Below are 11,430 nucleotides of genomic sequence, written 5' to 3'. Positions count from 1 at the left end.
TTTTATATTTTCCAGCTCGTAATAGTTGTATTCACATGCTGAACTCATCCATTTTTGCAAAACATCCTCAGATTAAATTTGAATTAATAAAATGAAGATTTGGTTTTCTTTCTAGTGAAGAGGAAGGAAGAAGTCAAGAAGAACACCTACCAAACTGGCAACATACAGAGGGATTTAAAAGCTGCCTGTGGTGAGTCCAGTGTTTCTCTGATTTACTGAAGATCACTTCTGACTGAAACTGAGATTTGAAACATTAAAATTCTGTCAGCATTCATCTAGATACAAATTTGCTGGAGTTGTGTGAAGGATTTACTTTAATGGGTCTTAGTGTTGTGATTTCTTGGTTTTCTGTGCTCAGTATTCCCAATGCTCTCATCTGTCTTCACTCTGGCGTCATCTCTCCCAGTGTGTGTGTGTGTGTGTGTGTGTGTGTGTGTGTGTGGCTGGCACCAGGGGTCCACAGTTATTCCTCAGATCCTCTGCTGTGTTATGACTTGAGCTCGCTGTGCTGTATTTGATTGGAAAGGTCTTGAGGAGCCAGACTTTGTTACAGTTTTTAATCTGTTTGGCTCTAGAAGCTGTATGAAGGTTTTGCTTTCCTGTTTCATTTTCATTCCAGTTCTTTTATATGCCAGTTTTCAGAAAAATCTCCTGGCACTGTCCTTTGATTTCTGAGCTCTTAAAAAAGATGGTCATACTCAGGTGAGGGCACAGAGTTTTTGTAACACTGGGCACCAAATTGCGAGCAGTTAGTTGAAAAGACACTTTCTAAAGAATTCAATTCTTCAGTCTCTTAAGGTTTAGGAAATTACTTTTGAATATAAGCTGATTATTAATAATAATAATAATAAAAAACTACCACTCCAGTACTCAAAATTTAGAAAACATCCTAAGTTTGATCGTCCTCAGAAGACAGTACTGACACTTTCTTAGTCTCCAGGAAGCTTTCTAAATCCCCCATCTTGACATTTTTGAGGATTTGTTAAATATTTAATCTGTGTGAAATTATATTAGTATTAATAATTTTGCCTGTGGAGACCAGAGCAGTGGCGGCACACGTTTCTTTTGAGGTAACGATGGTTGACAGGAGGATCCATCTCCACCTGCTTCTGTAGCAACTATTCTGCTCCTCTGACTCAGTTGAAGCGACAGCTGCTCTTCCTTGTTCTAACATTTCCACTGAGCTCATTAAAGAAATATATAGCCGCTCATTTTGTCGCCAGGCTGAAACTAAACCGGCAAACGAGTTTTTATTCTATTTTAATTCATTTCCATCTGATCTCTCCCCGTAGCAACCGTCGAATCTGTGCAAACTGCGTCGTAAAAACAGCAGCAGTAATAAATTGAGAATAACCAGATTTGTGCTGGTCTTAACTTGTGGCCTCGTATCCGCTTTAAGAGAGAAGATCTGTCTTTGAAGAGCTTCTAAAAGCGTTCATGCAATTTTGTAAGAGCTTGTGAAAACACTTGTTGAATTCAATCATTTTGAAGGTTTGATCTGAAAAAATAGTTTCTCTTAAGTGTTGGAGTGGTTTAAGAAAAAGGGAAAACATGAGAAAAATCTATCCTTTAAACAATTACCTCCAAAACAAATTAAAAACAAGAAAGTATTTCTACAACGAGAGTCCTTATTGGAATGATTTTTGTAAAATAAAATTTTAAAAAATATCCAAGGATTCCTTTCTTGGATTATGGACAGGACACTTGAGTAATGCCAAGAATCAATGAGCTCTTCTGTTCCTAGCAGAAAGTTTTGACCTTTGCCATACGTCATCGGTTTCATCTCCCGTCGCACCATTTGAAATGCAATGAGTGTTAAAATATTCAACGTTCAAACAATCTCCTCAGAGAAATCACTTATCAGCCTTGGAATATAAAGCAGGAACAAACGTATTTAATTATTATTATTTTTTTAATCTTCATTATTTCTTAATGTCCACGGCTGCAGGTTTTGACGGATGGCTGTTTAGTAAAGTGCAGTGGAACCGGGTTCGGCCCGGTTCTCCGTCTCGCTCTCCGTCCCTCGGCTCCCACATGGTCAGAGATTTCATTTAGGAACAAAGTGACTGTTTGACACACGGGTCACTCAGTGTTCAGTCATAGACTGTGGGAAATTTTTTTTTTTTTTTTTTCATACGCCGAATGAAACGAAGCATCAGTGCTTTTGTTAATCACTGTCTGAAAAAGAAATCGGACCAAACATTTCCAGGTTTGGCTCAGATCATTTCTATTTGCTAAGTGCTTGAAAGACTTTTTAAACTTCATTCAAGTTCAGAAGTTTTCATAGATTTCCGCTCACTTCGTAGCACTGCTTGTAAACTATGACTTGGTTTGAACTTTTCTGCTATCTTGGCAAATGTTTCTCACTTCATAGTGTAGCTGAGTGAAGTTCTTTATCATCAGTTGAAGACGTAGAAACCTTGTTGTATGTAAACGTTTGAAGAAATAATAAAAACTGTTTTACCAGTTTTCTCGTTCTGGCGTTTCACAAATGGAAACAATTGTGGAAATCCAGATTATTTTGAAAAGGAGAAACATTTAGTCTGACTTTAATGTCTGAGGTGAGTGAGAAAAGTTTGTGTTTAAACCAAAAAGATTCCACTTTCTGCTGCGTCCAGGATTAGAAACGTTATTGTGAACTGGGAGCAGCTGCCCAGCACAGCCAGGGAGTCTGGAGTCGTCTGTGAATGATGGATGCGAGGGGCGCCTGTGCAGCAGCGTTTGATTGATGGAGCATGCCGTCAAGGTAACAGCGGGGTGTTGACGAGGTGTGTCAACAACAATGAATTTTGTTGTCATTAAATAGCGCAGGTGATTCTTCAGCCTTTAGCAGGAGGGAGTGAGGGATTTTGTAAAAACTCAATCTCTAATGAATCTCTTTTTAATTTTTTTACACTCCTGATGGCTCTGTTGAGATGTAATAAGCCACTGCAGAATGACCTGAAATCTACAGTGTTTGCTTTGTCACTCACATCGGCCTGGGGTTGATGTGGTAGATCTGAAGATCAGCTGCCACATTATCCCAGTGATTTACTGACAGCTGCGCTAAGCAGCTCTTCAGTGGAGGAGGACGGCTCTAGTGACAGAGGTGAACATTTGACCTGCATCAGGTTTATGTCGCCGCTTGACCAGCCAACTCTCTTCGTTGACTGACGCAAATGAGAGGGCGTCATGTTGATGGTCCAGAGTCGTGTCTATTATTTTCCTACTCAGACTGGAAGCATATTAAAGCTGAGTTGTTGGTTTTTAATCTACAAAGATTAAATACACCGTACTTAATTTTTAGTCACTCTATAAGACAAAATCTAACATTTTCTTATAATAAAACCATAAACTTACCGTTTTGTTTTTGAGATCTTATGTGAAAGACCAACATAAATTCAGATTTAGAAGAAAAAAGTTACGTAAAACTTTCCTGAGAATTTCTTAAAGAAAACTCTGAAAGCTTTACTTTGATACTCTGAAATAAAAGCCAGTTTATTGTATAATAATGACATTTTCAGCTATTTAGAGAAGAAAGATGGTTAAAAATGTCAGTGCATAGCTTCTACTTTTGCACTGTGAGGCACTGAACCTGAAAACTGTAGAAATAAGTTGAAACTTAATATATAACTTGGACTGCAAGTCCAGTTCAGCAACATCACCAGCATTTTATTTGTCCTTTTCCCAATTTTTTCAGATGAGTCCAATTCATCTTTTATTTCATTGGAGATTTTTCCCCCCCCATTATAAACGATTTTCATTTTATTATCTCAGCTTCATATCCTGACCTTACCGTGACCTTTGATAAAGAACACAAAAATAAAACATAGAAAAAAACCTCAATAAATAGAAAACTAAACTGAAACAAACAGATTTGGGCTCAGATTTTTTCCTGCTTAGTTTCTCCTGAGGACAGTGAGTCTCATTTACTCTGTCCATATGTTGTGTTGCCTGCTATAATTCGAGGTGCTTTGACTTGTAACTTCTCAGAATAATGCTGCCCACTGCAGAGGTCTTGAGAAGAGAAACTCACCTCAGACTGATTAAAGCGTCTCTCTGATCTCAGATGATTTTGGATGACATTCTCAGCGTCTGATAACTGATAAATGTGTTTGAGTGAAACCATCGGAGCGTTGCTGTGCTGTGAATAAATGTTCCCAAGAAGCTGAACCATAAATCCAAATACAAACTTGTAAAACCATTATTTAAATGTTTGCCATTTATTAAAAAAAGCAATATAAATCCGTTTTATTTGAAAGCTTCTTCTATATTATTTCCAACCTTTGCATCTGGAGATGACGATAGACTGTTAAACTTTCTACTTTCGGGAAGTCATTGTTGAAAACCTGACCATGCAAAGAAAATGTTTGCACATCATCCTGAACAAACCACTCCATCATGGTGCAACACGGTGGTGGCAGTGTCATGCTTTTGAGCTGATGTGAGGAAATGCAGGATGATCCTGGAGGCTGCAGAGTGGAGGTTTGTCTTCCAGCAGGATCATCAGAGCAAAAATTTAAATCGAAATGCATTCAAGGGTTTGAACGGCCTAGCCAAAGTCCAGGCCCAACTCCAATGAACAAAAAAAGATGGCAAAAAAACCCCACTCCTAAAAACTTGCTGCTCTAATTGTAGTGAAAGGGCTGAGTTTAAATGCACGCCACACTTTTCAGATAAAAAAAAAAAGTTAAATCCAGGTTTATTTTTCCGTCTTCCTCGTTTACTCTCTGCTTTGTGTTGGTCTATCACTTAAAAACATCGAGGTGTGTGTTATTTGCACTTTATATTCAACATATGTTACTGATTTCACTTGCATAGAGAGCAAAAGTACTTTCCTCATCGTGTGAATGATTTTCTCCTGTCCTTATCTTACCTCCGTATTGGTTGTGTTTTCTTCCCACTCGCTCTACCTGCTGAAGGTGTGATCGTAAGAGACAAACACCTGCTCGCTCGCTCGCAGCTTAGCGAAGCGCCGGCAGCATGAATACGGCAGAGTTCACCGGGAAATGACACGCAGCTGGAAAGACTGCCACCTCAGAGGTGCCATGTGCAGCTCCAGAGTCATTGGCTCCAAAAGCTCCAGAAAGAGGCGCAGAGGGTGGAGAACGTTTTGGGTTGATTGTCTTGAGGATTACCACCTGCTCTGAGATGTACACAACATATGGCAGGTTGATGTGGATCTCATGGGGAGGTGGAGGTTTTCTTTTTCTGTTTTTTAGAGGGTTTGACATTCGTAGTGAAGCAAGGGCAGAAAGAGTGGAGAGAAGAAATGGATGAATACCCATCTGATTGGGTTATAAATACTCTCAATGGGGTCGCTGCCTCATAAAGATTATCTGTAGCAAACAGTGCGTGTTTGTGGATGGGTGTGTGTGTGTGAAAGCCAAAGTGTGCATTCAGGAGATTTTCATCCGGAGTGTGTTCTCCTTGCAGGGATGAATCCTGAATATTTTATCTGACTCCAGCTCAAAATGAGAGAAAGAGAGAGAAAGACAAAAAGACCCAGTTCGACTTGTTGTCGTCTACGATTGCACCGTCTCACGTCCAATATAGGATTTCTTTTTTTTTTTTTTTCTTTCATTGTTGTCGCTGCAATTATGCAATCATGTGCTTGAAATGGAGGCGTTTAAAGAGCGAGCGGATCAATTGCTTTTTCAGCCCGGCTTTAAATGCAGGAGCGCTGCAACGCGGAGATTGCTGGCAGAAGAAGAGCTGCGGTGCAGAGTCCATGCTGCGGAGGGTTTTAGGTTAATGTCAGCTGAACCCCTGCTGTCATAAAACCAATTCTTAATGCAGTTTTCACTCAGTGCATACTTTATCACCGGTTCAGAAATATAATGGACTGGGATTCATCTTCTGGACCAAATGAAGATGAAATGCTGTTGAAATGTGTTATTTTTTTGGGAATTGTAGATGTTTTATTCAACCTTTAAGGGCATAGAAACCTGCAAACATAGAGATATGTTTTCATTCTGGTTCATCTTCCTCACGTTCTGCCTGGCATTTATTCTTGCAGCTCGTCTTCGTCGCCACTTCTCATTGGTCTTCACTCGGCTCGACTAGAAGTTCTGAAAGTGGTTTAGAACGAGCAACAATTTATTCTGTAAATGGAGGAAAATGTCAGGCAGTGATGAGCAAATGAGACGGGTTCAGTTCACAGCAACGCAAAACAACGCTGTGATGAATGACACGCTCACCAAACATTATATATACCTACAAACAAAATGTGCTGCTGCCATGGCGATGCTTTAATACTCATTGTCGCATCAAAATAATTTTGTTTTTCAAAATGGGGCATTTTGTCCAATTTCATTTATTCAGTTTGTAAATAAACTGCTAAATGATTTTCTTCTAAAAACAATCACTTACAAAAAAGTTTGCAACTATTTTTTATATCGAACTGCACACACAGATAAATAGTGTGTAAAATGTGATTTTTCAAAGTGTATTCATGTGTTTTCTTTCTGCTCTCTGTAACTTTCAGTAAACAAAACAGAACAAAGATCCTGGGAGTGTGAAGGGATGAGATTAAACGTCTGATAGCGACAGCAGAAAGTCCCTCATGACCTTTCAGTTTCCTGTCCAGTGATTTTTGTCTTTTTCCTGTTGAGTTAATCTTTGCCAAGTTGGTACAGCTGGGGATACAATAAGAGGGCAGAATTTGCGCCGCGTTCCACACACAACTCATCTTCCACTGAATGAGCTTTTTGTGGACGGCTAACACAAAAAGGGTTTCTGTTCAGGTGTTTCACAGTCAGAGTTTTCCCAGTTAGTACATTTAAAACTCTGATGACAAGCAGAATTAAACTTCCCTTTTTATTAAGTCAGAAATAAAATATTCCAGATAGGTTTCAGGCTGGACCACATTCTAGCTTCTGCTGCCCCCGATTCTCCGTCTTTGTGTTTTGTTCGTCCTCTCCTGAATCCAGCGCGATCTCGTTCTCTGTATTTTTCAAAGTTTGTCGTTTTGCAGCTCTCTGTTCGAATTGAGGGGAACAACCCGCGACCTCAGGGCCGGAGGGTAAACTGGCATTATACCCGACTGGGTACAGGACATTTCTAAAGCTGTTTTTCTGTGAGAGCGTAGCAGGAGCCATGGATGATACGTGGCAGAGGTCATGGAGCGAGACTTTATTTCCTTTTACCTCTGGAGCTGTATGTGTACTTTTCTTTTCCAAGGTTTGCCCTACCTTTTACTGAAAATGTGGCTAAAACTTTTTGCTAAAGTAGGGCACTAATCAGTTTCCTTTTCAATGTGATGCTTTTTAATCCTTCTTGTGGACAGCCAGCGGGGAAGCATTTTTAATCCTGACTTTTGGGAAACACTTGAGCGCGTTATTACCCTATAAATTGTGTCGCTTGCATCTCGAACAGTTTAAATCACAATCAGTTGTGTTGGAATGAGGAGAAGGGCGGCGGCGGCGGCGGCAGCGGCAGCGGCGGCGGCGGCGGCAGCTGGTGCGTGTGATGACTTCCACTCATTTTCTCCCTCGCAGGATCCAGAAAGGCTAACAAAGCTGTCGCAGATGTTTGGACGACTCTTCCTCATTTCTTTTCATGACTCGGCTGTAATGACTTCGCTGGCCAATGGAGACCCCCTGAGCTGCTGTTTTCTACAAATAATCAAACTGAGGATGTGCCAACACACACTTTAAAGAGCAAAACACTGGCTGCACTTCAAAGGAAAATGAGGGAACAATTTGCTCTGACTTTATTGGCTGCAGTTAAACTTGACAGCCGTTGAGTTACTGGTTCTGTTTGTTTCACACTGAATCAACTTCATTTATAAGTTTCTTGATAATTGTCTTCAGTTATTACAATTATTTACATTGCACTGCTGAATTTGAGAATAACCAATTTGATTATTACATATGAGGACTTTAAAGTTGTTTCATTCTTAAATTTCAGTTTTGAAATTCATGGGTTGGACAGCAAAGGGCCTCATTTTGGACACAAATATTTAAGAGTATTTGATTCATCTTAAACAGTTTAAGTAAAGATTTAAAATTACATTCAGTCTTAACAATCTTATCAACTGTAAGAAGGTTTACTTCAGTAGTTGCACTTCCATTGACCTTAAAATTGAGGAGATTGAAATTATGAAAATAAATTTGCTTCATGGAAACACCGATTTTGAAAAAACTCACGTATTTCAATAAAGTTTTTCAGCTGTAGTAAGTGTATTTAGCAAAACTGCAATGGAAACACTTTTTCACATGAGTTCTTATCAACAACCGAATGGTACCACTGACAGAAAAGATGGAAAAGACGACAGAAGGTTTAATATTAGGCTCCAAAATTAGAATAAATTCAGTGAACTCAGTAATTTCTTGTTCTTCAAAGACGATGTCTAGTTCGAGTTGCATTATTTTGTAACATACCAGAGAATATGTTCTGATGTTGAAAATGACTCTTTTTTTAATACTATTATTTAATCTCTGACTCCATAAGTCTAAAGCTCAACCATGATCTGTTTCTGGAATGTGACACACAAACTGGAATCAGACAGACATGATGGAAACAAGATAAATGAGCCTTTTTTAATCAAACTGTATGAATCTAAAACTAGTGGGTTAATTGCTCTAAGTTTGCCAACACTAGTGACCGTATCAGGTCAGGGCTGCTGCCTCGCATATTTTCTACATATAATTTGCTGGTGCAGTGAAGCGCAAAATCCTGACAGATAAACAGAACTGAGCACAAGCTGCAGGAGACGGACGGAGCAGCAGGAACGTTTTCAGAGCAGCCAGGAAGAAAAGGAAATCTGTTAACCATGTTTTAAGATGTAAAGGTCAGAGGGTCTCATTTACAGGGTTCTTTACTTTCTGTATTAATTTGGATAATAAAAATATTAAAGTATGAATGTACTTGGAGAAGAACAGCAACAACCATGCAGTAACTTTAGGATTCCAATGTCATTCTGACTTAAAGTTGAGCTTTCAGTTGTTTTGGACTGAAGAAAAAAAAGCCAGAGATGTGATATGAAATGTTTTATTATCCAGTGATTAGTCTGTGTGTGTTTGAGATGGTGATGCCTCCATGCAGCCCTGGCTTAAATTCCTCCTCGTGCCTCAGAAACCAAATTATTTGGCCCCCTCTTTATCGCCGTGGCGCTGAAAGCAGCATCCATATTCATTAAAAACATTAAAATCCTCTCTGCATGTCCACCAAACAGCCAGATGCCGACAGAAACCAGCTGGTGAACATAGCGGCACCATCAGCAGCTGAAGGATGGCGGATATTTCCCCCTTAATAGGAAAGTAAATATTGGACTCCCCTCCATGCTGTGGTGGCGGATGAATCCTAATGCTGCTCTGGTTTTCACTGGAATTATGAATCCAGATGACTTTGGTTTCCTGATTCTCCTCCAGAGAAAAAGTGTTTGCCTCCTTCCAGATTCCTGTTTCTGCTCTTTTGCCACAATTGAACGTTTTAGATGAACTGAATGTTGACGAGGTGATTTGGGTAAATATTCCAGTTTTTAAATGATTTATTAAAAAAAAAAAAATAAATTAAAGGTGTGCTGTGCTTCAGGATGTGTAACTCTTTCCAGACTGATAGATGACGGTCACTTTGCTTCACATGAAGAGTTGTTGGATCTTGTAGCCAAAAAGGTTTTTTTCTTCACACTCAAATATCTTGTTAGTATTTCTCTGATTTCACCTTTTGACCAAAGACACAATTGTTTTGCTCAACTTTTTACGTCACTGAATGAATTAATATTAAACAAACTTTTTATACATTTGTTTTGTAACATTTAAATGTTACAAAAAAGGATTACGAAGAACCTAAAGTGGACAAATACTTTTTTGTATATGCACATGTCAGAGAAAAGCTCATTTCAGTCTGATTTCCCCTGAGGTCCCATTTGTTTCTGTGGCCACTGAGACAGGATTCGCTTTTAATGAAGTCTTCAGCGCGGCGACTGGACAGACGGAGACTCTGAACAAACCGCCGGGGCTTTTTAAATTTTTTTTACCTCTGTTGTCTCGTAAACATTTCTGCCTTTGGCCTAAAATCACACAAAGTTGGCCAGCGGACAGATTTCCCTCGAGTGTCCATTAATAAAAAGGCGGCCCTGCTGCTCCGCAGAGCGAGCCGTTTGTGCATGTGGCACCAGCTCTCATTTCTCCGTCCAATTTGCAGATGTAATGAAAGCGGCGCATTACACTTTCATTTTTAAACACCTCTGAATATTAGATCGCTTCGTCTCTACATATAAACTTTGCTTTTATGCACAAACACAGCACCCTCTCTATCTACATGACTGTATTGAACTGGGCTTTGGATGGAACTAATGTTAATTCTCAGTGACAACTTTACCGCTTAGCCTCTATTAACGATTAAATACTCGCCGCTCAGCTAAAAGTCGCTTTATTCTGGTGAAACCCTCTGGCGTTTGCCACCCAAACAATCCATCTTTGATGTTTCTTTTTCCCTCCAAAGACTATTTCAGTATCAGACGGAGAAAATGAGTCACAGGAAGTAGACCAGGACAGAGCCGTCAGTCCAATGAGTGAAAACATTCCTGATGCTGTCATGTTGATTATTTTAGAGATGTCTGAACCAAAACGCTAGAATGCTCACATGAAAATGAAATTAATATTAGAGGAACTCTTAATCTAGATAACTTGCAGTGTTTTATCAGTTTTCATTTAGAAATCGGACTAAAATGAAGCAACAGGTTGTTCTAAACCTCCATGTGGAGAAAGGATGATGTGCATGTTGTTTCCGTCAGAGTTCAGAGTAAACATTATTTCTAGTTTAGGCAGAAAAATCAATAAAATCTTCCGTATCGTTGGAACAACTTTTCAAATTGGCATGCAAAGCAATTATGCGCCTTGTCTGGTGCTGAACTGAGAGAAAATGAAAGTCTGTAAAGAAGAAAACGAAAAAGCGAAGCCAGTAGGCGACGTGTCTGAGAGCAGATGATCTGTGATGATGAAACCTGATATTTCTAACCTTGAGACTAAGAGGAGATGGAGGGGAAGCTGTTTTGTTTGCAAAGTCTGACTGAAAGGCACCAGACATTCAAACCAGAATCTCTCTCACTGCAATGTGAACTTATTAGTGGATATGTTGGTTCTGACAGGAAATGGATGCAAAATATTTTGTACTGATGGTGTTTCTACTCTAGTTTTACTCAATATTTTAAAGGTCTATAGTGCAGTAAGGACTTTTGAAAGATCCCATCTGTGTGGTCATCTGACTTGCAATGCAAATTATTTGAAAGTCATACAAGGTGATCTTAGAGGAACTATTTATCTAAATGACTCACGAGGTGAAACGTGAAAAATCACCAGTGAATGTATAAAACACTTATTCTCCCCGCTATAAATGTAACCCCTGTTCCAGAGATTTAGTTGTGAAGAGTCCAAAATCTATTCTCCAAAGGGACGACTCACCATATTGTCTTTAAGTCCTGCATTCATAAAGGGAATCACTGCG

This window comes from Xiphophorus maculatus, chromosome 24, assembly GCF_002775205.1.
Source record: "Xiphophorus maculatus strain JP 163 A chromosome 24, X_maculatus-5.0-male, whole genome shotgun sequence".
Lineage (NCBI taxonomy): Eukaryota > Metazoa > Chordata > Actinopteri > Cyprinodontiformes > Poeciliidae > Xiphophorus > Xiphophorus maculatus.
This window is presented reverse-complemented; position numbering follows the sequence as displayed.